The sequence below is a fragment of the Sapajus apella genome, unplaced genomic scaffold, assembly GCF_009761245.1.
Source record: "Sapajus apella isolate SASKATOON/1434 unplaced genomic scaffold, GSC_monkey_1.0 scaffold64, whole genome shotgun sequence".
NCBI lineage: Eukaryota > Metazoa > Chordata > Mammalia > Primates > Cebidae > Sapajus > Sapajus apella.
The window spans coordinates 10,554,666-10,582,447 of record NW_022437004.1 but is presented as its reverse complement, the minus strand read 5'-3'; the positions used below and the strand labels follow the sequence as shown (position 1 = coordinate 10,582,447).

At 34.2% G+C, this 27,782-nt stretch overlaps 1 protein-coding gene across 6 annotated transcripts in view; it reads left to right on the top strand.

The window, feature by feature from the left end:
• Nucleotides 1-27,782, top strand: part of DPYD (dihydropyrimidine dehydrogenase) — an 851,840-nt gene that overhangs the window by 445,450 nt on the left and 378,608 nt on the right. The gene's annotated exons all lie outside the window — the stretch shown is intronic.

The window sequence follows — 27,782 nt, the reverse complement described above, 5'->3', positions numbered from 1 at the left end:
GAAGTAAGCTCTGTTAAGTAGAGAGATATTGTCTTCCTTGCTCACTACAGCATGCCCAGTGCCAAGAACAATGTCTGGCAGATAGAAAGGATGCAATACATACTTGTTAGATAAATGAATAATTATAGTATTCTAATTTGAACCACGATTCCACATGACAGCTCTTCAGTTACTTGGAGACAGCTCTCATGTCCTATCCATAAGCCTTTTCTTTTTCCTTTCTAAATAGTTCTGTTTTTCTTTTCATAATAAGGTTTGCAGACTTTTTACCATGTAGGTTGTCTGTTCTCCCATGTGGATTCCAAGAAACTTGTTTCAATTCACATTATCTTAATTGAGAGGAAGTTGCGCCTGCATTTGCACAAATTGCACAAATTGCTAGCACCTATCAACGAGACGCGAATTGAGGAATAACACTGTCAGGACTGTAAATGCTAAAGATAATATTTAAAGTTGAAACTTTCACAAACATGTCATGTAATAATATTTTAGAGCCTGGGTAATTCTCTGTGAATTACAATACAGAACATCACAATTTATTTTTGTAACTCATTTTGGAAAGTCTTACTGGAAAAAAAGATCTGGATTTTTTAAAAAGATCAGATAAAACTGATTAACTTAATTACTATTAAGAGTTTTTATATTACCTCATCATGAAAGTCTATGAAACAATAAATTGACAATAGTCCAGTGCATTGTTTTTGCTGGTATATTTCTAGCTTCTAATTTTGTATATAATTATTTTCTATTTATTCCATAATATTGTTTTCCTGATATATACTTATATATTAACTAAGGAGTTATAATTATTAAAACAAATTCAATGTAAACTTTTTATCTGAAGGACTTCTAATATGCTAAAAACTGAAATGACTTCTGTGTACTAATATTTTGTCATCTGGTTAGGTTCTTACTTATGACTTAGATTTATTTAAGTAAAATTCATAAAACTGGCTCATCCTCAAATTATAAAGAATTAGTTTATTAAATGGCTACAGTTTACATATAGCAGACCTATGGGAGATTTCATCCAAGTGTTCACTTCAAGTCTATTTACCAAGGTCTTCTATGATGTAATCCTCATTTCTTCATCAACAAAAGAATGTGTGTATGCTTGCACACTCACTTGTGTGTACAGATTTAATATTGAAGCTAAATCTTGCAAGTTAGAATCTATAGATACACCATTGTCTCTCCTTAAAGTTTTAAATCAATCTATTTGCAGTCATACCATGTTTGCCAGGCTTAGTCATTAAATAGAAAATGTAGATTAAGCTGTTTCCAAACACAATTTAATGCATATATTTATTAAGTAAAAATCTTTTAATTGTAGCCAAAGTAATATTTTTAACTATGAAGCAGACTAATCAATTTTCCAATATAATTACATCTTCACCACTTTCCCATTTCAGGCTGTGATTTCACACCTGTTAATTAGTTAATCATTTTGGTAGAAAGGACAAGGTGAAACTCAAATAGACTTTTTAATAATATAAATTGACGTGTACAATTTTGATCTGAGTTAGCTGGTATATGAATCTAACTTGTAATGGAAAGTACCTCTTATTCAGTTTCCTTTTTTTTAAAAAAGCAACTGGTGTCAAGGTTAATGGAAAATTCTCATAATTATGGCTAATGGAAATTTCCTTAAAGTACAGTCCTGCTGTTTGAGAAACTGATTTTATCCTTATTCTGTCTCACATAATTCTTTCGTGAATTCTAAATTTAACCAGTTAAAAATCTCCATATTCTGGGTGTGTTTAGATGATACAATCTTTGGTTGAAATTAGTTAGAGTGAATTCCGTAATATCCTCCTTGCCTTTGTATTTTCTTATTGGTTTTTAATAAGATTCTAGTCATTACTATGTAATGATATTCTTTATACTCATTTTAAATACTTTATACCATGATTACCTTACTGTCAAATTTTTATTAAAGGCATACATACATTGACTATTTTGTTACAAGACTGACTCAGTTTTAGTAAAATTATAGTTCTCCGTATGCTTCTTTTTCTTAAAAGACTAGCAATGTACTTAATGTTCAAGTACCACTATTTCTGAAATGAGATGTCATAAGAAATAAAGTGTCACCAACTCAAGGAAGTTACCGGGATGTAAGGGAGGTATTCACTAAAACTGCCCTATCACACACCAATTACCTTTTCTTACCCTATTGCCTTTTCTGCTTCTTTCACTTCAGCTAAGCAGATTGCCCTGTTCATCCTGCACCTCTTTATTCATTCACGTGTTTTTCTACAGTATCTCATGTTCTTTGAACAGTTTCTCACTTCTCTCTTGCCAAATTTACCCTCTATTTATGTGAAAAAATATCTAAAAATGTCATTAAATAAAGTGCCATTTCTAGGTGTCTGAGCAAGACTTGACGTATTTTGAGAGCTCTTACTAATGTCCTTTTATATATACTATTTTTCCTGTGTGTATGTGTCTGTGGGTATGTGAGTGTGTGTGTGTGTATATGTGTGTATGTATGGTCTTTACTTTAGAAAATTTAAACTGTAGTTCAGAAAGTATGTACACCAAAAAATATAAGATGACTTAAGGCAACAGGAATTTTTAGATTAAAATGATACTTAATACACAATATTTTTCTTATTTAAGAAAAATAACTTCACATTTGAACTGTCTTTATTCTAGGGAGAAGGGACAGCACATGGATACTTATGGTCATCAGAGGGCCAACCATATTTAAAATGCAGGATAATGTCTCATGAAATGGTGTTAGTAGCTGTAGAGACAGTGAGAAAGACCTGTGGGGTTAGGAATTTAAATATGATTGTATAAACAACAGGGAACCTGTTGTTAAGAGGTTTAAGCAAATAAATTACATATTTCAATTTGGAAGACCCTGCTAATCATAAAACAGCTGCCATTCATCATTTCAACAATAACTTTCACTTCTCATATAAACTCTCTTTTCTGACAAAACTGGTTTAATCACCAGGTTTATGTTTGCATCATCCATATCTTAATTTCACCATTCTTTATCCATAAGAAGACATTTATTGCTATTGAAATATTTAAAGGCCAGTGACCACCCAAGTCCTCTGGAGCTATGTTAACCAGTTGTTACCTTCTCTCCATTGTCTGAGCTCTTACAGAAGTTTATTCAATGGATGTAAAAGGAAATGGATTCTTTCTAAGCTCCACCCCCCCCCCCCCCCCTTTCCTGAATAGAAGCCTTTGGAAATCAGATCTTGTTTCCACCAGGCCCTGCAAATGTAATCAGCAGATACCTACTGACTGACTACCTCCCTCCTCTTATATACCAGACAGTTTTATTTTGGAATGTAATACGTTGTTCAGCAATATCATGAATTTTAAATTGATAAATATTACTACCTCTTGAAGAGTATTTTCACTTTCATGGATAAATATAGTTTTGTACAACTATTATATTCCTCTTTAAGAGGGAGACATACTTTTGTTTAGGCTAACTTTTATCTAATGGGTACCTTCAAGCATTCTTCAAAATTACTTCCCATCACTTGAGAACTCTTCCCTATGGTGCTTTTGAATCTTTGGTCATAGCTTACTCTCTAGGAAACTCCTAGGAAGCTATTGAGTTACTTAGCTTTTCTCTGCTTCAACACATTTACCTTTCCAAGGGACAATATTGAACTTAAGGTGACTTCACATTCCTTATTTATATATGGGTCCCTTAATTGGTCCACAGGAAAATCTTACATTTCCTTTCCCCTGACAAATTCTAGGAATACAGGCTACTTTCTGTACGTTGCCTCTCTTTTAGCTCATCTTTTAGCAACAGATAACTCAGAGCTTACCTTTTGTATACATCAATCAGAGTAGGACACTGTATACGGTGCACTCTCCAAAAGAAAAAAAACTGCAGGGAACAGAAATAAAGTGCTCTGAGGGGTCCCTTTTAAACTCTCTTGGGATTTGGGATGACAGTGGGCCTTATATAATCTCAGAAGCAGCTCTAAAGAAACACTTCATAATCTCCAACACCCCTAATTTTTTGTTAACATTTTGTTTCCATATTGGAGTGAAGGGTATAACAGTTTCCTAAGCATATTTTTGTCATCTACTTGAATATTTCTGTAAGGGGAAAAATTATTTTTGTGATTTATCTCAGTGCCCCTTAAGGTCTCAGCCAAAATTTATATTTTAATATTCTGTTGCATTAGCAATATCTATATTGAATTTTAATTATTGACATTAAGTATATGAAAATGCATTATTTAAAAACACTTAAATTTCATTCAACTATTCTTATACAGATATTTCTTCCTGGATTTTTTGGGTAACATGTAATTTCTTAATATAGCAGCAGGTTTTAGTCCATATCTTCCAAGAAACAGTTGCAAAGGTGGAATTAAACCAAACATGCATGGATTTGATTAGGTGAAATAATTGTGGGAGACAATATGGAGGGGGTTGAGGAGGACTGGGAGGGCCATAAGACAGCAATAGAAGTCAAGCCATAAATTGAGGAGAGAAGAAAGAAGGGTTGAGTAGGAACATCATAGAGTGTCTTGCAGACCAAGAAAGCTTCAGCAAAGCCATCTGGAGTCTTCATGTCTCTCAGGAAGGGGCCTGCTTAGTATCTCTGCCCTGCTCAGTCACTGGCTAAGCCACAGGAAGCATGGCTGCGACGGAAATGCAAGGGTGGATTCATTTGCAGAGCAGCAACTGGGGTCCTTGCTCAGTTATGCTCCCGGTAGTTGGAGTTATGTGAGAGTACCACAGGATATTTGGATATTTTACAGTACTCAGCATAAGGTAGGCAGCCACTTAGTATATGGTTTTAAATTGGGGCAATAAACATTGGCATGATATTTGGACATCTTCTGTTGATCAATATAAAGAGAAATACTATTGTATAGACAACAGAGATCCACAGGTAAATAAAATGGATACAACGATTCTCTTATTAAGTATTATAATATGAAAAGAGAAAAACAAGCCTGCGTGCAGAAGGCTAGAGAGGCACAATATACTTTTAAGTTTTAAATATTGTTTTTCACAGTGAATAATACTAGTTATTATTGAAATGTTACAGTTGTCTCCCTTTGTTTTGAGAAAAGTGTTGAAGGTCACCTCTTTTGTAAGTAATGTGACTGTTAATAAATTAGTTAACTTATCTAAACTTCTACATGTTCAATTACAAAATAAGATCATAATACTAGCTCTGCCTTTCTACAGTATTCTGGTGATGTTTAGATTGAATTTTTTAATAAAAGATGTTAAAATGATTTGTAACATGTAAAACACCCTGTCAATAAAAATTATAATTGTTGTTACCATTATCTGTATGCCAGACTAAAACATTAAGAGTTATATGATCAATTATTAAAGGGTAGAAAGTCAGTTCCCGTCTCCGCTGGTACCAGCCACATCACAGCCCCCATCATTTCTCATGGAATACTATACCAGCCTCCTAAAAAAATCTTGCTGCTTCCACTCGAATCCTAAATTCCAGCCTCCGTACCACAGCCAGAGTGGTCTCTGACATCTTAGATTGTGGCTCTTTGCTTAAAACATTTCAGTGGGTTCTCTTAGCTCTTAAAATAAAATCCAGAATCTTTGTACAAATCAAAGATCCTGCCTGTCTCTGGGTCCTCATCTCATTCTGCTCATTGCTGCTAGTGGCAAAGTTTATATAATGCAGAGATAATTCTGTTGTCACAGTGGTCTTGTATTTATGGAAGTTTATAGGTGTTAGAAAATGTATATGGCAGTTAACCAATTAAACTATGAAGGAGTGGTCACAGAGTCTTCCTTCCGGTTCCTTTTGGTTAACAGAAGATCTTATGACTGTTAAATCATTCAATAAAATCCATCTTTTTCTTTAATATTTCAGAAAAGAAAAGTGATAAAGCATCATTCTTTGTTACAGTTGTTGGGATCTCATTAAATCTCGAGATAATGAAAAGTATTTTATACAGGTCAGGAATTGCTTTACAAAGAGCAGTGGGTATTCATACACATGGCTTCAGAGGAATACATTTGTAAACATGCTTTTTCATGTAAAATTAATATGTTAATTTAAATGTTAATATCATGTAATGCACGTAAAGTGTTGATGTAAATGTTAAAATGCTGAGTTGCGATTTCTTTGTACTTGACTCAAAGAAAACTAAAAAATGCTTCTCTACCCCAGAGTACTTTTTATTAGTGTTTGTTGGATGTGTGTCTACAACTGCTATTAACATGAATAAGATTTCTTTTTTTGAGACAGGGTCTCGTACTGTCATCCAGACCGGAGTGTAAACTCACTGAGTTCAAGTGATCCTCCTGTCTCAGCCCTCGGGTAGCTAGGACTGCAGGCATGCACCACCATGCCTGGCTAATGTGTTTTTGTTTTGTTTTGTTTTGTTTTGTTTTGTTTTGTTTTGTTTTGTTTTGTTTTGTTTTTAGAGATAGGGTGTTGTTATGTTGCCCAGACTGATCTCAAACTTTGGGCTCAAGTGACCCAGCGTTGGCCTCCCAGAGTTATGGGATTATAGGTGTGAGTCACTACACCAAGCCATATTAATGGGTTTAATTGAGGAGATCTCTGATACACTGAAAATTTACTCAGGTTAGTATGGCATAGCCAATCATTGAGTATAATTCATAGTAAATATAAACTGTTTTACGTTAAACATGAAATAGAACGTATTAAGAAGTTGGCTATATAAATATTTTGGAGCAGATATTAAGGTATTTTTAATGTTGGACTTCTTTTATTAAATAAAAGACAAGTTTATAAACAGTTCAATAATTGGACAGGCTCCATATTGATTTTTTCCTTTGTTATATAATATTACCCATTTCTCTGTCCAGAGCTGTGTTGTACAGGGTTTGAGAGTGCTAGAAACATGGTCGCTGTTGTGTATTGGAATGTTGGAATGTGCAAAGACTGAAAGGCTGTCACAGCAGTCAATAAGATCTGAGAGGTGTTGACTAATTGCCTGCTAATTACACAGTAAATTGTCTAATTAAGCTGATGGTTAATTAGGGTACGCTTGCACAGCAGTCTTGTGGAATTTGTGTCTGATGTCTGGGAAGCAGCTTGTATAATTGGCAAACTGGTAAGGACTGGCAGAGAACATGACTGGAAAACTCCCTGCCAGTGGATGACAGAATACGGATTTAGTGGAAACAAAAGGGTTGTCATTTTTATACTGAAGGTTTTGTTTCAGTTCTGCAGCTATTCTGCAGTGAGCAATTGAGAAATGCATCTGAAGCCTAAATTACATGAGTAAAAGAAGGCTCAAAATGTGCATCAAAATGTAAAATATGCTGCTTGCTTGGCATGTATCACCTCTGATACACTATCTCACATTATATTAATCTATACATTGTGTGATTCTACAGTTCCTCCTTTTAACATATATATCTGGCAAAAAATAAAAAAAAAAAAAACAGGATAATCCCATGTATCTAAAACAATGCCTCCTTTATGAAAATATAAGATAACAAAATGGCTTAGAAGACTTGAAATAAGAGCTTTGAGTTCATTATTTAATTATTTATGTATCACTGCGAATCATAAAAATATTAGATATGATATGAATATAAGTTTGGATAATATTTTAACTAAATAGAAATTGTATTTGTAATCAGAGCATTTTGGTTTTACTGTTTATGCAGTTTTATCATGCAACTGGATTTTGCTTGTAGTTTAAGACATGAGAACAAAATATTTCAATACATAATTACATGTATTTGATATTTTTGTGCATATGAATACCGTTTGATGAATTACCTGCAAAATTTGAGTGCCTTTAAAAATAAAAGGTCTAGCTGTTTGTTTTGTTCTTTTTGTTGTTCTTTATAGCTGAGGAAGTTTACCTTTTCATTTCAGTAAGTCATCCATGGCTGAATACAAACATAAAAATTCACCCTGCAAATGAATTAAACAAATACATTGGAGAATATAGGTCCTTTACAGATGATGTTAGGTACATACACATTGCCTCTTCATAAGAGACTTGAATGTAAATGATTGCCTCTGTTACCATTTGCCACCCAGTTTCTATCATATTTTGAGGATTTTGAAATAAGATTTTGAATAGAACATTAGGTTGCAGTTGTGAAAAGGACCACAAGTGCACAATGACCCTTGGATTGATTTATACTTTTGTGTTAATAATACATGAAAAACTTTTCAGCATTTCCAAACTAGATTACTAAATAAAAATTCTATTTGTAATGAGATAAGAAGGCCTAAATTAAATTATAGTATCAAATTTTTTGTGGCTTTCTTATTAAATAACATGTATGTCTGTATGTGATTTGATAGATATGGATGTGTTTTTGTTCCCACTGTTTTCTAAGGACAATTTGAAGTTGTGTGTATACTATATGTTTTTAGATAGAGAGAAAAACACATTATACAATCTCTAAAATGTGTTTGCCTTAGCATGAATCTTGGAGATTTATGCTTAGTAAATGAAAATATTTACTGTTTTAACACAAAAGGTATTTTTCAATATTTGAAAATACTAGTCTCAGACATAAAAATGAATGTGAAATAAAAATATTTATTTTAAGTATGCAGAAAAATTATATTCATTCCATTTGAAGTCTTAGGTTACAAAGTCTTAGAAGACTTTATAGAGTATTCAAGATAGCAGAAAAATGAATTTACCAAATTTACCAAAGTAATCCAAGGCTAAATATTGCAATTGATTATTTAAATATGTATCTCCTGAGGGAGAAAAATCAGATAGAGGTCAGTGTTGTAACTCCAACCCATCTATGTTTTGACCCACTCAACTTTTCATCTTAGTCCTCATGAAAATAATTTTATAAGTTGTTTATTATAAGTAATAAAGGTTTACATAAAAGAAATATTGAGTGGATCTATCACTGAATTTAAGGTCTTAGATAACTTTTTATAAAACACAACTTTCAAGAAAAATTATCTCTTTATGTTTAAAAATAAATTTCAATGTTGTTTTTTATTAAATTACAATCTATTTTGATACCTTGTCAGTCAATATCACTGAGAATAAACTTCTAATGTTCTCATCACAAAACATATTAAATATTTGAGGTGATAGATATGTTTGAAGTAATGGATATCTTAAATAGTTTAATCTTTCCACATTGTATTCAAAAGTCATAACACTACTTTGTACACCATAAATATATGCAACTATAATTTGTTAACATATAAAAATATTGTGAAATAATTTTTTTAATGTAGCTGGCTTCCATTAATATATAGTCATCACAAGAGTGAATTCTGTATATCATGATTTTATGCAATCATCTATTGAGAACTTCATGTGATACTTTATTTCACTTTTAAATAAATACACACACGTGCACACACACACACACACACACACACACACACACACAGAGAGAGACAGAAAGATAGAGACAGCGAGCGAGAGACGCCAAAGTACTGTGTGTATATATTTAGTGTAATTACAGTTTCTCTTTTTATCCCTTAGAAAGCTTTATCTATGCAATTTAAAAAATTCAGAATAAGAAAATACAATATTTAGTGTCCTTAATGATAAACTTCATCTCTAGAATTCTTTGTTTTTATAATTTATGTATAAAATCCATTCTTTAAAGTGTACACTTTCATGGTTTTTTTTTTTTTTTTTTTTTTTTTTTTATACGGAGTTTTACTCATGTTACCCAGGCTGGAGTGCAATGGCGCGATCTCGGCTCACCGCAACCTCCGCCTCCTGGGTTCAGGCAATTCTCCTGCCTCAGCCTCCTGAGTAGCTGGGATTACAGGCACGCACCACCATGCCCAGCTAATTTTTTGTATTTTTAGTAGAGACGGGGTTTCACCATGTTGACCAGGATGGTCTCGATCTCTTGACCTCGTGATCCACCCGCCTCGGCCTCCCAAAGTGCTGGGATTACAGGCTTGAGCCACCGCGCCCAGCCTCATGGTTTTTAATATATTCACAAATGGGTATCCATCACCACTATCTAATTTCAAAACATTTCTAACACTCCAGAAAAGAAACTCCATACCCATTAGCTGTTACTCCCCATCCTCCACATCACACAGCCTCTGGAATATAGTAATGTATTTTCTATCTCTATGGATTTACCTATCGTGTACATTTGATATAAACAAAATCATATAATATATGACTCTTGTGTCTGGTTTATGTTTTTAGTATAAGATTTCTTAGTTCACCTGTGTTATAGCATTTATCAATGAAATGCTTAATTACTTCCTGTGGATATACCACTTTTGTTTATCCATCCATTAGTTCATAACTGTGGGATATGTTTTCTACTTTTACCTATTATAAATATTTCTTCATTCGCATGTAAGTTTTTGAGTGTATATATATATTCAGTTCCCTTTAGTATATATTTAGGAGTGGAGTTGCCAGGTAATATAATAACTTTGTTTTGTTTTGTGTTGTTTTTTTGAGACCAAGTCTCACTCTGTCGCCCAGGCTGGAGTGCTGCAGTGGCACAATCTTGGCTCACTGCAACTTCCACCTCCCAGGTTCAGGCAATTCTCCTGCCTCAGCCTCCTGAGTAGCTGGGATTACAGGGGCGTGTCACCATGCCCAGATAATTTTTGTATTTTTCGTTGAGACAATGTTTCACCATGTAGGTCAGGCTGGTCTCGAACTCCTGACCTCGTGATCCACCCGCCTCAGCCTCCCAAAGTGCTGGGATTACAGGCATGAGCCACCGCGCCTGGCCAATAACTCCGTTTTTAACTTTTTGGTAATTGCTAAACTGTTTTCCAAAGCAGCTACCCAATTTACATTTTCACCAGAAATGTATATTATTTCCAGTTTCTTCACACACTCACCAGCATTGTTGTTCATCTTTTTTTTATAGCCTTCATAGTGGGTATGACATTGTTTCTGATTATGATATTGACTCCTAGTGTTATTGTTAACTAGAAAAAGTCAAAATATGAAGGTCTAATAATTTCCTTAATATTATTATTAACAATCATTGCGACAACTAGTTAATATAATTGTCAGTTAAAGTAGCTGCCATTTTTCATCTTTTTCTTCCCTTGTTCGGAAACTGCGGTTATCAGGGACAGTTTGACACAAGTCTATTGGAAGGATGGTGTAATAGCAAATCTAAAAATAGTTTTGGAGATATAGCCAACTTCTGAAGAATAGCCAGCTTATGTAGTTTCTTTGCCTTTGGAATAAAGTGTTACAGGATCATCTATATTCAAAGAGTAGTCTCTTACTGTTTGTATATAGTTCAAAGGAATGAATAAATATTCCCAGCTAAATTTTGTGCAAAACATACATAATTAGAAGCCGAAATAGAAGCATTTAATATACTATAGATAGCAAGGAGAAACACTGTTACTGCAGGAGTCTAAATCAATTGTCATTCCCTGCTCACTTCTACCATGCTTGGTAATTTTATCATTCTAGATATAATAGCACAGACTGTGAGTGTTAAAAAAGACTTGCCTCAGATCTAACTTGAGTCTAATAGCTCTCATTTACAGATAATGAAAATTAGTCTTTAATTAAAAGATTTGTTTAAATTCGTTTGGATGGCAATAGGGTGCTGTTAAACCATATACCTGATGCTCTTAGCATTGTATTTTTTATAGTATTTTATACTCTGTAGATTTTTTGTCCCTTTTTATGGATCATGTATACTATAAGATACAATTCTGGTCCTCAGAGAATCTAAAATCTACATGTGATATGCATGAGAAAACATGCTATGAGAGAATTAGAAACGAGGAGCTATAAAATTACAGAGGAGGCACCAAACCAAGCTAGAGCAAGGGATGCCATTGGAAAAACAGATGATACTGAAGAGTTGTCCTGCATAGTGCTTGTCCAAAGAATGGAGAACACATTATGGATGAATAGCATGAGCAAAGTCAGGGAGAGAAAGACAGACCAGTAAAAATAGGTGTTTACTTTCACTGGAAGGATGATGTAGTGAGAATAAGAGTTAGAATGGAACCACATAATAAAGGCCTTGTTTGTTCACCAAAGAGAGCTTGGACTTTATTTTAAAAGATAGTGAACTACATGCAAAGAGGGATGAGACAAGCTTAGATGTGCATTTTAGAGAGGGTTCTCTTATAATAGTGTAGAAAATAGTCACAAGAGAGAGAAAAATCAACATGTTTGTTGCACAAGTAACTGATGACAAACTATTTCTAGGCACTGTGCTTGGGTATTGAGGATAGAGTGGAGAGGAATATAATGCCCTAAATTCATGGAGCTTACCATGCAATACAGTAGGGACGAAATGATATTGGCTTAAGGTTGTATCTAGAGCAAAGTGAACCTATTTGACATGTATAAAAGGGAGTAAAGTAGCAGTCTTGGTGACTGATTGCATGAGGCTGGATATGGGAAGAGAGAAGTTAGGAAAAACTCTGGTTATCTCTGATTTGCCAGCTGTTTATTGTTGTTTTGCAAAGGAAGTGAATCTAAGATAAGAAAATCATGGTTACTATGTTGTGTGCCGTCACTGAAGCAGGACCTTTCAATATCAAAAGAAAACTGTCAATAGGTACTTTTATTCTCCAATGATAATGATATAAAATATTTGGAAAGAAAATATCACCCTAATGGAGCTGCAGTTATTAAAATTGACCTGAAAATATTAATAATTTTTCAGATGAGATATAGGTACTAAGGCAGAGTTCTAAATTTCAAATTCAATTTAATTATTCTAAAATTAGATCTAAAACTAACATTGAAAGGGGAAAAGTTAAATAACAGAACAGGATGTTAAATCAATATGATTAATTAACTTGGTATAAATAACTTGAGTATTGCTATGTTTATCTGTAAATCATTTATCATGGTACCAGCTGTAAAAGAAAATCTTAATAATAATGATAATGATGTGTGTCATCCTCCCACCCAGCAGAGGTGTCATGACAAATTGTTAACAAACTGTCTTACAGCATTTCACAGATTCAAATGCTGGTGTAATAATAATATAATCAATAATAATAAAATCATCAATGTAACAAACCATTTTGATGTGGCTTAGAAATAAATTTATTAAAACATTGAGTTCACATGAATAAAGTTGAAAAACAGAACTATTTATCCCTTTAAGTCTATATTTACATTTTGACTTTCAATGAAGGGAAGAGGGAGCACAGAGAAGGGACGCTGCTTGAAACTCTTAAAACGTCTAATTTGCATAGACTTTCTGGACATTACAGAAATTAATGTACTTGGCCCGGCACGGTGGCTCATGCCTTTAATCCCAGCGACTTTGGGAGGCCAAGGCAGGCGGATTACCTGAGGTCAAGGGTTTGAGATCAGCCTGACCAACATGAAGAAACCCTGTCTCTACTAAAAATACAAAATTAGCCAGGCATGGTGGCACATGCCTGTAGTCCCAGCTACTCGGGAAGCTGAAGCAGGAGAATCGCTGGAACCCGAGAGGTGGGGGTTGCAGTGAGCCGAGATCCTGCTATTGCACTCCAGCCTGGGCAACAAGAGAGGAAATCTGTCTCAAAAAAAAAAAAAGAAAAGAAAAAGAAAAGAAAAGAAATTAATGTACTTTTTTTGTCCAACTATATTCCCACAAAGTTTATTTGGACATCTCTCTCTCTCCTGCCTATGTGTAAGAGAAAGGCCATAAATCTTTGCTTGCCTCTAATGCCCTCTGTCATGTTAACTTTCTCTTAGTCTTAATTCCTTCCACCAACCTCTCCCACAAAGAAGATACAGTAACAGAAGCCCTAAGATGTTTAAAATATAAGTGTTCCTTTGGAACCTTATAAAATTTCTCAGACTTCACATGATCTTTTTATTATTCAGTCCACAAATCATGCTAGTGCACTTGGATATGCAGACCACTCAATACTCAAGGTAAACCTGCCTGAGGGTGCCATGCACAGTTTCTGAAGATGGCTTGTGCTTTCCTGTCCCAGCACTTGTGCGTGCAATTTGCTCGTATCTGGAGAACTCTGCTCAATATCTTGCCTTTTGAGACTACAATTCATCCTCAGGAGCCAGCTTAGATGTGAACCTCCCTGGAAGCTTTCTGTTATCTTAAATGTGTGTGTGTGCGTGTGTGTGTGTGTGTGTGTGTGTGTATGTGTGTGTGTGTGTGTGTTTTCTTTTTTGAGACAAAGTTTTACTCTGTGGTCCAGGCTGGAGTGCAGTAGTGAGATTACAGCTCATTGCAGCCTGATCTCTGGGGATCAAAAGATACACCCGCCTCCACCTCCTGAGTAGCTGGGACTACCAGAATGTGATACCATGCCTACCTAATTTTTCTATTTTTTGTAGAGATAGGGTCTCGCCATGTTGTCGCAGTTTAAAATTGTGTTCTTATAAACTGTTGGAGTCCTAGAACCGTCTGCTTTAAGAGGAGTAAGAAATTGCAGTGAAATTACAAATCTGCCACTAACACACGATGAAGCCATTTACAATGAGATGAGTGAACCAGCTATTAGTCAGCTCTTTTCAATTCTATCATGCTGCATTTTAATTCATTTTTTTTAAAACTGGGCATGGTGGCATACACCTGTAGTTCCAGCTACTTGGGAGGGTGAGACAGGAAGATCACTGAGTCCCAGAGTTTGAGGATGCAGTGAGCTATGATCGTACCACTGTACTCCAACCTGGGCAACAGCAAGACCCCATATTTAAAACAAACAGAAAAACAAACAAATGTAACATTGAAATGTTTTTATTTTCTTTAGAGTTATTTGTAGACCAGGTCCATTTTCTCCATTTTCTTCTGTGAAACTAGCATTGTATATTTATTGTGTATATATTATATGTCAAGCATTCTGAAAGCCATATAATTTACATTTTCTCTTTTGCTACTAGCAGCTCACTGTAGTAGATGTCATAATCTCCACTGCATGAATAAACTGAGCTTTAATAATTTCGAAATCCTCTGTTCTGTCTGTCCCTATAGTCATATCTCAGTTCCTTGAACACAGAAGATGCTCAGCAAAGACTGAATCGCCCTCTTCTATCTTGTTATTTTTTTTCTTCCAGATGGAAACATAATGTGATTTCTCATGTGATAGAAACTGATCAATAATATTTTGGTGCTATCATTTTGCTACAGGTAGAATTTAGGTTGATGTAGGTTTCAGGAAACAAATGAGAAACTTGTTAAGAGGTTTACTATGGACCTCTTTTTAATTATTTTATGGGACCAGCTTTCTCCCTTATGAGTCTTACGGCTCATGGGACCACTGTTTTGCTGACTCTACCTCCCTAGTCTTCCTTCCAGTAAGATGTTTTAAATCCCATAAATCATAATTCCCAGTTCTTGGATAAAAGTTATTCCACCTGACATTAACCAAGTTTACTAGCAAGATTCTATATTAGGTAGAGCAGATTCAAAGCCAGAAGCCCTATAGAGAAGGCAGTGACCCTGATTTCACACCTTTACTTCTTAAATCTTTAAAGACTACAAATAAATTTAAAAGGCAATGAAAAAGTTTTTTCTGAGCTGAACTCCTCTGGGCTGTGGATTTCCATGGCTTCCTTCATGGCTTGTGTTTTAGTACAGTGGTATGAATATGAAAACCGTTAGTACTAGGGGATTATCCTCTCTCCAGTGCTCTCGGCAATATTTTAAAGGTGTCCCAACATTATAGATTGCACTGAAATAATACAGCCTAGTTGGTATTACATTCTGTATTCATATTTACTATAAAATGTCTTGCTACAGCATATTCCTTAACTTCCTATAGAGAAGGATGTAATGTACAACAGAGAAGTGCATTTTTTAGGAACACTGAAATGAAAGTTGTTGATTTTAAAAGACATCTTGTCACAGATGAGTGAGGGAGAAAGAGATCAAACCAGCAAGTCTAGCCAATCCAACGTTTCATTCATGCATCTCTTCGGCTTAGTGCTTTCCCCTTCGGTATCATTAGCATTTTCATTTCGAAAAATGACAGTCTGCAGTGGAAGCAGTAAAAATCTTCAACCTGTGGTTTAAATTATTGATTTTTTAGAATATTGAAGCAGTATTTCAAATGGATTTTGTTAGAGATACTTCTGGGTGGGGGTTTCAAAGGTAATTTGATACCCAAAAGCCTGTACATTTCAAAGAGTTTCCATTTTTTTTGAATTTCTTTAGACTCTGGGTGATTGGATAAAAATGTTTATTATCTTCAGGATTGTAAGTAGCAGATCATTGCTGTTTGAACTTGAAACATATATTTGCAGACTGTGCTCTTCATGATTTATTGTACATGTTCATTCTGTGACCAACTGGCAAAATAAATCTTCATTTGGAAACAAAAGCATTTTAAAATGATGGAAAGTATACTATAATTTGCATACATAGAAAGTCAGTAGTCCAGTTGATAGCTAGTTTATTGTAATAAAGCATGCAAGGTATGGGTCTATAAGAATGGATTTTAGTGAAGCTCCTCAAATTGTGTTATGCTAATAGGGAATAGAGTGTGGCCACAGAGATTTCCTTTAAAGTCATTTTAAGTCTCTCACCACAGTCAATACTTACATATGAACAGAAAATGTTTTGACAAAGAGCAGGATTACTGACTGCTGTGTGTATGCTGTGCAGGTAGTTTGCTATTCGCAGCAAGTTTCTCCTTATGGAAAAAACCTACTTAAAAAAATTACATTATATCAGAATGCCTTGATGTGCAATCATTCCACAAGTCCAAGACCTATTGAAGTCAATGAGGGCTTGGAGTGCAAATTGATGACTGTATCGAGCTTAATATGTGGAGCGTTGCATTTTATTTTGTAATGTCAAATATCACACAGCAATAGGATGACACCAATTTGAAATAAAACCTGATATCCCCCTTTGACAAGTGGAAATGAATTAAAAATACAGTATCAGAAGAGATCTTTTTGAGGCTTTGAGACGTAAAAGGGAAACCTGCCACAGAATACATGAGATGTATCCATAATAAGCCCTGTAACATTTAAACCAACTTGTAAATGCCTTTCCAATGGCAGTGCTACCATGAAAGTTGGTTTGAGAATCTGCTGATGTTGCTACTTTTGGGGAAAGAAATGTTTAATATGATGGTGCAAAACGGTAGGATCATATCTTTTTGTAAAACACCTCCCTTTTCATCTAAAAACTTTATATAATAGACAATATAATTAAAATACTTGCAATGGCTTTTAGAGATAGAAGTTTTAAATGTTTTCATATTGTTTATATTGTTATTTGTTGAAATTATAGTTAATAAAACTAAGGCCCAGAGAATTAAGTAAACCATTCAGTGTCATTCAGCTAATAATGAAGCCAACATTCTTCCTTGGTTTGTATAATTCCAGAGCCAATGTTTTTCTGCTACACAACTCTGTCTCCTCTTATTCATTAAAAATGTCACTTAAATTGGCCTCAAAAGCAGCTTATAAAAGAAAATGAAGACACAGAAGATCAGTGAACCTTCACAGTTACACAGTATATACAAAATTTAGTTATTTTTCAGTTTCAAGGGTGAAGCCACTCCTATCTGCTCCCTTCACCCATCCATTAAGTGCTTCCTTGTTTTAAAACTATTTCTCTGCACTTATGTCCCAGGCACCATGCAGGAATTAACTCATTGAACCTCTGCAACAAATCTATGCAATATATATTCTATTCATAATATTATTATATACTATTATATTATTTAGTGATATATAATAATATACCAATAATATGTAATAATATAATACATATCATATTATATACTATACTAATATATATATTATTACATAAAATCTATATTATTAAATACTGTATATTTTAATATAGACTATTTATATATCATTAGGTTAATATATATTAACAAATTTATATATATTTATATATGATATATTTTTTAAGTCATTAGATCATTTTATAAGAGACAGAAATACAATTGCACATTTTAATTTTAGAGGTATATGCAGAATTTTACATGCAATGTATATATTTACTGTTTAGTTCTGTCTTTTAAATGCTAAGAAAAATAGCAAATCACCTGCTTACTGCAGAAGAGGAAATATAGGAAAATAAGTATTTAGTGAAAGGTCTAGCCATCTTCTAAGCTTGAAAATCAGGGATTTTGAGCATTACATTTCAGGGCAGTAATATTAGACAGTCTGAATCTTAATTTATTCAGAGAATAAATTAAGTTAAGGAATTCCACTTGATTACAGACATTAAACTTGTTGGCAGTAGACTTTTCCACTCATGTTATGCTTCATGAAATTGTATGCCTAAGTTCATCTTCTGGTGGGGTCCCAGATGTAGCAGTTTGTTTTTCTATTTTTTTTCTTTTTATTTTATTCCACAGATTGAACATCCAAAGTTCCCTGAGATGCAGCCTCTTTTTGCTTTCTCTCTGCAGCCTCTAAATATAAATAATAATATATATTATATTATTAATCGTAGATAACATACTATTAATATGCTAATTATTATAACTATTAATTCATATATTGTAATACAATGTACTATTATAGTATATAATTAGCATATTATATAATATAGCAATTATTAGTATTTTGTACTAATACATAATTATATTAATAATATATTATGTATAACACATACTATGTAATATATATTATATTATCAGGATATTATATATTATATTATTAGTAGTATAATAACAACAAAAGATGAAGGCATGAGACATAATGGTTGTTCTTGATAAAACTGATAGTAAGTGGTAGAGCAGATGAGATTTCTACTATAAGGAATTGTCAGTATTCAGTGAGTTGATGATGACAGTGACAGCTTATGGGGCACTTACGTGGCAGGCAGTATTCTAAGCATCTTTCATATACCATTTCATGTAAGTTTTTACAGTAGCACTATGAAGTATATTATTAACACTTTACAGGAATCACAGAAGGGTTAGTGAGTTGTGCAACCAGTAATACATAGTTGTTTATTTGGTGTAATGATGAAAGTACTAAATACATTTCTTAGCATCTAGTGAGTACTCAAAAATATTATACGTATTCTTGTTAAAGGCTATCTTTAGAGCAATAATCAAGTATTAATACTTGTTGAATGAATGAACTAATGAATAAAGCCCACCTGTGCTATTTACTAGCTATGGGATTTTGTGCCAGTGTTATTTAAAATGCTGTTTGTTTTCTTATTTGTAAAATTATTATAATGAAATAGGAATATTGTAATTTACTGAGCTCATGCACGCATCAATCACTCTTGTAGCATGTAATAAAAGTAAAACTTTAGCAAGTGCTCAGGGCATAGTAAGTAGTCAACAAAAGCTATCATTGTTAATGTAGTTTCTCATCCTCATTTTAATAGGGCAGGACTAATCAGGGCAGTAATCACAGGTCAAGACTGTGGTGTGTCCTGGTGTAAGTGTACCATTTGTATTGTCTACCACAAACACTGATGTTAATAAAATTCATCAATCTTATGAAAATTTTCCAGTGTTACTTTTATTCCTTTGTGTGTGTGTGTGTGTTTGTATTTAGGTCTAGATAGTTTTATCACATGTAGTGATAATGGGGATGGAACCCTCTAGGAGTATTGTGTATAGTTGAGCATTGTTTTGGTTAACATTTTCCTACTTTTGCTGTGCTAAATTCATCCATTCTTTAGATTTGAGATTTTGCCTTAACTTCAAGGTAGGAACAAAACTCAGGTTTTAAACCTGATGTGCTTGCTTAGTATAGCACATACCAAAAATTCTGTGGTTCCCTGAAAATATATTTTTCCTCACAATGATTATTCCTAAAAACAGGATTCCTGATATCAGTGAGTGTAAATCGTTTTAACAAAGCTGTGGGTTGTCTCTTGAACTACATTTTATGTACTCAAACAGTGGTGATGATGCAGGGCAGGCAAGCTCCCAAATTGGGGCTCAGTCCAGGAGGGTTCTTGGCTTTGCCTAGGAAGGAATTCAAAGGCAAGACAGAGGTATTAGCAACTTTTATTGAAGTGGCAGTGTACAGCAGCAGTAGAGGTAAAGCTGCTTGTGGAGCAGAGCCACCATATAGGCAGTGTGCCCAGAGCAGCAGCTGAGAGGCAGTTCTGCAGTCATATTTATACCCACTTTTGATTACATGCATGTTAAGTGGCAGATTATGCAGAAATTTTCAAGAAAAATGTGGTGACTCCTGGGTTGTTGGGTTGATGCTATGGAAAGGGGTGGTAACTTCGGCTGTTGCTATGGCAATGGTAAACTGACATGGCACACTGGCAGACATGTCTTACGGAAAGCTTCTTCTGCCCTTGGCCCTGTTTTAGCTAGTTCTCAATTTGATCTAGTGTCTGAACTCTGCCTCCAGAGTTGAAAGTCCTGCCTCCTACCTCAGTGTTGTCTTGTTACAGCCATGAGTCTTCTGACTTTACACTTGTATGTTCACAGTAATTTGAGGTTAGCTTATGAAATGCAGATTAAATTTACAAGAGCACAAATGTTGGATTAATATGATTTACCAATCTTATGAAGATTTCCCAGTTTTACTTTTGTTCCTTTGTGTATGCATGTGTATATATAATTATCTTATTATAAACCTAAACGTGATAAATTAGTTTATCACATGTGTAGGTTTATGTGCTTAACACTACAGTCAAGTTGTAGAACAGTTCTATCATCACAGGCAACCCTCACCTTACCTTTAATAGTCACACTTACTTCTGTTCCCTCACTCTCTGAATTCCTAATTCCTAGAAACCATAATCTGTTCTCTATCTCTAAAATTTTCTAATTTCAAAAATGTTACATAAATGCATTTATACATGTGTAAACTTTTGAAATTGGCTTTTAAAAAATGAGCATGATACCCTTGAGATGCATCCAAGTTTTTGCATATGTCAGTAATAGTTCCTTTTTATTGCTGATTAGTTTTTCATGGTATGTATATCCCACAGTTGGCTTAGGCATTAACCAGTTGAAGGATATCTGAGTTATTTTCAGACTTTTGTTACTACAACTAAAGTTGCTATGAAAATTTGTGTACTCCTTTTTGTTTGGTCATAAGTTGTCATTTCCCTGTAATAAATACAAGGGGGTGGAATTGATGGGTCACATGGTAAGTATATCTTTAATTTGATTAAAAACTGCCAAACTGTTTTTCCGAATGGCTGTAACATTTTATATTGCTACAAGCAATGTATCAGTGATCTAGTTTTTCCACATTTTGCTAATATTTAATGATGTCACTTGTCACTATTTTTAAAAATATTTTAGCCATTCTCATAGGCATATTATATCTCATTGTGGTTTTAATATGAATTTCTCTGATGTGTAATAACATTGAACATCTTTTCACATGCTTATTTGCCATTTGTATACCCTACTTAGTGAAATTTCTGTTTCTCCATATGCTTTTAATTTAAATAAACAACCTAGAGGTCACTCATTAATAGAATATAAAGATAGTTCTTTGACATTGTTTCCACTGATGTATAATTTTCCATTATGTGGATATACCAAAATACTATAATGAATTATGTACCAAATTGGTCATCTTTAATTTCAGGTTGTTCAATAAAAAAAAAATCCATGTTTAAGAAAATTAATCAAGTTTTAGCTTTTTGTTTCTTGGAAAGTATGTGAAATATGACATTAGAGTCCAGATAAAATTATTCAAAGATGTGTAATCTCCAAAACACCTTATTTTAAATTTCTGCATAGCTATTTCTATTTTATCCTTTTTTGCTCATTAATTAATGCTTGCTGTGTTAATAATGCTATTTAGTAACTTTGAAAAATAATCAAGATGACAATTTATGGAGAGAAATTCTATATTTATGTTTAGAAATAGCTTATATTAAAAAAGAAAAGTTTACTCAATGCTAGGACTTTTCAGCAGCCTAGTATTTTAAAATACTGTGTTGTAAATCTATATAATAAATTAGAAAAAAAGTAAGGGTCTTAATGAAAATATCCCAATGCCTTTGGAGTTTTAGAAGTTCTGAATTAATCTTTAATTCACATAAAATTGGATTTGGATAGTACTAATAGTGATATATTTTACCATTATTTACAGAAACATTAAATTTAAAGGATTCTAAATTAATATGATGGTGAGTAACAGTCTCTTAAAACACCAACATCTTATACTGTTTAGGTGATATAAATTCTATACTCTCTATCCATAATCTCCATGGCTTAAGTTCTATATTATTTTTCCAGTCATTAGAACCATGAAATTTATGAAGGATCTGTCATAAAGTTTTGGAGACCCCAACTTTCAACAGCAACAAAAATGTGTGTCTATTGTTTCATACATAATGGAGTATAGAATAAATGAAAAATTGAGTGTTCTATTCAGCCCTTAATAACTGCAAAATGGAAGGCCAAAATAATTTATTAATGTACTAAAGTAGACTCTATCCTTACATATTTTACAAGTAAATAACAACTATACTGTTATATTATCCATGAACTTTATAAATTTCACTCATATGTTCGTTGCAGCACTGTTTACAATAGCAAAGACTTGGAACCAACCCAAATGCCCATCAATGATAGACTGGATAGGGAAAATGTGGCACATATACACCATGGAATACTATGCAGCCATGAAAAATGATGAGTTCATGTCTTTGTAGGCACATGGATGAATCTGGAAACCATCATTCTCAGCAAACTGACACAGGAATTGAAAAATCAAACACTGCATGTTCTCACTCATAGATGGGTATTAAACAATGAGAACATGTGGACACAGGGAGGGGAGCATCACACACTGGGGTCTGTTGGTGGGGGCTAGGGGAGGGACAGCAGAGGGTGGGGAGGGAGGGGAGGGATAACATGGGAAGAAATGCCAGATATAGGTGACAGAGGGATGGAGGCAGCAAACCACATTGCCATGTATGTACCTATGCAACAATCCTGCATGATCTGCACATGTAGCCCAGAACCTAGAGTATAATAAAATAAATAAAATAAAATAAAATAAAAATTTATACATTCGTCACTGGATAGACAATAGCAACATTATAATGTGCCTCTTTAAAATTACAAATTGTTACATAATCTGGATATTGGGGGTTATACATGAATAGTAGTATCCTTTAACTAATACATTGTATTAACTTCCTGTTAAACGTGGTTATTTTATCATACTTCATACTTATTCTAATTTCCATTTCATTTCAATATTGCAATATCATTTCTTTAAATGAATTTTTTTAAACTATAGTATATATGCAAACTCACAATGACAAACATATCAGGAAATTGAACATAGCAAAGGGTACCAATAAACTATTAGAAGTCAGAAGGTGCGGGTACCAATTGTAAGTTACTTAGCCAGCTGATGATATCCGAAACTATCTGGGGGCAGCCTTAGAGTTGCTTCGAGTCAATACTAGCTGAAAAATTTTGTAAAGGATCAGCAATTATATTCCTGAAAATGAAACTGAAAAATGACCACATGTATTTGAAAAAGAATCAAATAAAACTAGAAATCAAAATTAATAAACAAAATTCAATTAACTGATTAAATAGCCAAAGAGAAAAATAGTAATCTGAAGAAAGGAGATAGAAAATATGAATTAAATATTAAAAGAGATGGAAAATACAATGATAAGTTGTATGTCCTAGAGTATGTCAAACTGTGCATGGTGGTGCACACCTATAATCCCAGCACTTTGGGAGACTGAGGTGGGCAGATCACCTGAGCTCAGGAGTTTGAGACCAGCCTGGCCAACATGGCAAAAACTCATCTCTACTAAAAATAGAAAAATTAACCAGACATGGTAGTGCACTCCTGTGGTTCCAGCTACTCTGGAGACTGAGGCATGAAAATCGCTTGAACCCTGGAGGTGGAGGTTGCAATGAGCCAAAACTGATTGCTCCCCTGCACTCCAGCCTGAGCGACAGAGCAAGACTCTGTCTAAATAAATAAACAAACTAGAGTATGTCAGAGTTCCAGTAAATAAACAAAATAGGAAAAATCCAATACAAAGAAATTAGCTGAGACTGTCCAGAAATGTTGAAAGACCTAATTTGTAGATTGAGGAAGCTCAGTGAATCTCAAACAGAATAAATGAAGAGAAACTCCTCTTTACACTCATCATAGTGAAGTGACAGAAGATCAAAGACAAAGAAAAGACCTTAATAGTAATCAGAGAGAAAAGTTATGGCTTAAGAAAATTCCTTGACCTAAAGACAGAGAGTACAATAGTCTAACTTAAGAAATGAATTCGTAGTTACCTGAGTAAATACAGTGAGTGGAAAAATAATAATCAGTGCAGAGAAATAGTACAGTATACTAAATCCATGAATAAAACCATAATGCTATTAAAATTGGCAAATCGCAGAAGAAATATTGGAAGTGAAAACTGTGACAGTACAAAATAAATATGTATTTTAAGTATTGGAAGGGAGAGTTGTGAACATCTTTCAGAAAGAACCAAATGACAAAACTGAGAATAGAAAAGAAAAGACAGGAAAAATAGAGACTGTGACTAATAGCTCGATATCTTTAAGACAGTTGTGCGACATGGAGAAGTCAGAGCCAATAAACAGGCGAGAATTTCCAACAACATAAAATGAGAAGATGTCCCCAGAAATGAAAAGCATGGTGGCCACAAGGGCACAATGAAATAAGAAAGACCCACACCAATATTTAATCTCCAGGTTTCTAAACATGGATTTAGGAAGATCCTAGAAAATTCTAGAGTGAAAATAAGCAAGCCATCTACAAAGAAAGGAAAAATCCAAAAAAGCAACACTGGGAGTTAGAACACAATACCTCTGAAAAATCTAAGGGAAAATTTTCTTTGTTTTTTTGAGATGCAGTCTCGTTCTGTCGCCCAGGCTGCAATGCAGTGGCATGATCTCGACTCACTGCAACCTCTGCCTCCCAGGCTCAAGCGATTCTCCTACCTCAGCTTTCTGAGTAGCTGAGATTACTGGTGCAAGCCACCACACCCAACTAATTTTTGTATTTTTAGTAGAGACTGGGTTTTGTCATGTTGGCCAGGCTGGTCTCAAACTCCTTACCTCAAGTGATCTGCCCGCCTCAGCCTCCCAAAGTGCTGTGATTACAGGTGTGAGCCACTGTGTGTCTTAGTTTATTCACTTTGTGCTTCTACAACAGAATACCTGAGACTGAGTAATTTATAAAGAAGAGAAATTTACTTTTTTCACAGTTCTGGAGGCTAAGAATTCCAAAAGCAGGGAGTCATCATCGGCTCTCGTGAGGGCCTTCTTGCTGTGTCCTTACATGGCAGAAGAGAGAAGGGCAGCCAAGCTAGCTAGCCCAGTCCTGCTTGAAGGCTCTTACAGCCTCTTCTCTAAGGGCCTTAATCCCATTCACAGGCAAGAAGCCCTCCTGGACTAATCACCTCTTAAAAGCCACATCTCTTTTTTAAAAAAAAATTTAAGTCCGGAATGCTTTTGCAGGATGTGCAGGTTTGTTACATAGGTAAACATGTGCCATTGTGGTTTGCTGCACCTAACAACTTAGGCATTAATCCCAGCATGTGTTAGCTCTTTTCCCTAATGCTCTCCCCACCAACCCTGACCCTCCCCCAACAGGCCTCAATCAGTGTTGTTCCCCTCCCTGTGTTCATGTGTTCTCATTGTTCAGCTCCCACTTATAAGTAATACTGTGACATTGGCAACAGTTGAATTTTGGAAAGGACACATTCAAACCATAGCAAGGGAAGAGAAATGCATTTACTTTCCATGACCCCTTTCTCAGGAAGCAACTAGAGAGCATGCTCATCTGAAATGAGCATATAAATAAAGAAAGCCAACACTGGACTGCAGCAAAAGGAAATTCTGATGGGATTGCAAAGGAAATCGAGTTATGCAATAAACCTTGAGAACAGTCTGGGATCAGGCAGCCAAGAGCTAGAAGGAATTTCTCAGGAAAGAGAGGAAACTGCTCAGTTATCTGACAGCTTTGACTTTGTGGAAAATCAGATTATTCGCCATTTTATGAAGTTACTGTCATATGTGGGAAGACAGCCTGTGATTTGGGAAAAGTCAAGTCAAGGAAAGAAATTTAACTTGGGGTGAGAGTGAAATGAGAGAGTGGTACAAGGAAAGAGATTACAGACTACTATTTTGTTCTGTTGTGACCAATATTTATATAGCTACAAACATACAAATAATGAGTTTAGATTTAACTGAAAATGTGTTAAATATTTTAGGAAGTTGGAGGAGAATAAATTTTCCTGAGAGGTATACAAGCTGAAATTTTAGCTTTCATCAGGGAAGTTAGGAGCAAAGGCAAAGGTAGGGTAGAATGGTGGTGCTTTCTCTGTACAAAGGTAGCTGGCTTATTCTCAGTATCCACAATCAACACAGAAATGCCCACTGTTCTCTTTTATGGCTACTCATATTACAAAAACTAAATTTGCTGTCTTTGACTCCCAATGTAATAATAAAAGTGCTTCCTTGTTATCACTAATGAAACTGGTCTGAATGTATAATTTTAGCCAAACAAGTTCTTTAGCCATGTGTACCTGAATTTGATTCAGCCCTTATTTGAAGAAGAAAGACAGAATTTAAGTATACATTTTCCACTTTAGCACTCACATGGAAACGGTATCTTGCCTTCAAGTTCTTCATCCTAAATAATCTAATGGTGTCAGTCAATACTTATAGAATTGTAGTAATCTTAAACTCTAGGGGAGTTTAAAAATACAAGTGTTTATGATGTGCACATTGATTTTAGCAGTTCATCCTTAGTGGAAAATGTAATTGAATATGTGTTCAGATGGATAACACCGCTTTAAAGGAGGAATAAGACAGTTTAATGCAATGGGAAGAACTGGATACATCCACATATTAAATAACTATATAGTTTACTGATTGACAGTAACTCTTTATATCTAGGATTTGTTATATATGTCCCTTAGACTCCTCTTTCAATACCAGCAATGTGCTTCTTCAATTGTTGTCAAGTTGACATGTAATATACTTTTTTTATAACTTTTAATGTGATAGATCTTTCTTCTCCACTCCCATAGGAGAAGATAATGCATCTACTTCAGTAATAGCAATCTAGAAAAAAGATCCTTTCAATGCAATGATGTTTTATAATCTACTATCAGTGCAGTTTATCTTTCTCTAGAAATGTTTGTATGTATGTGTCTAAATATATGTATGTGTGAATGAAACACATATACAGAGAGAGATAGTTGAGATTATAATTTTCTGAAGAACTGGTCATTTGAAATATTTATGTTAGGTAAAAATCAGTGCCAATGTAGCAATCAGTTATGAAACATTATAACCAAAGGAATCATGGCTTTTATTTTAAGGGATAGTTTGAATTTTGTCATTTTTAACATTCCAATTTAAAAGCTGTATTAATATACATGGTTTTATTTTTTCTGTTCATTGTCTCTCTCTCATAATAGAATGTAAACCAGGTAAAAGCAAACCCTTTGGTATTATTCACTCACTTTTTAAATAACTCTGTAATTCTCAGAGTATGGATTTGATATAGTATAATTTATTTAACCATTACTTTCTTGATGAACATTTGGGTTTTACAATTTTTGTGACTATGAATTGTTCATATTTTGTTTCCTATACTATCATTTCTCTAGAATAGACTCTTCTAAGTGGGGTTACTCATTTAAAAGTATATTTCAATTTTGAGAGACACTGAAGATAAATTTCCAAAAATGTCTTAACAGTTCACACACTAAATAATGTAAGATAGCATCCTTCCCTCCCTCTACCTCCAACCTCTAGCACTGGATGTTATCAGTCTTTTAAAATTTTTGTCATATTGGCCAAATAATATGTGCAAAGAAAAAGGCATCTTACAGTTCTCATGCACATTTTTCTATTAGCAAATCATTACTTATATATTTCTTCTTCTACAAAATGACTGTGCACATCCCTCAACTATATTTCTATTGAATTGTTTGCCTCTATCATTTTAAGGTGTACT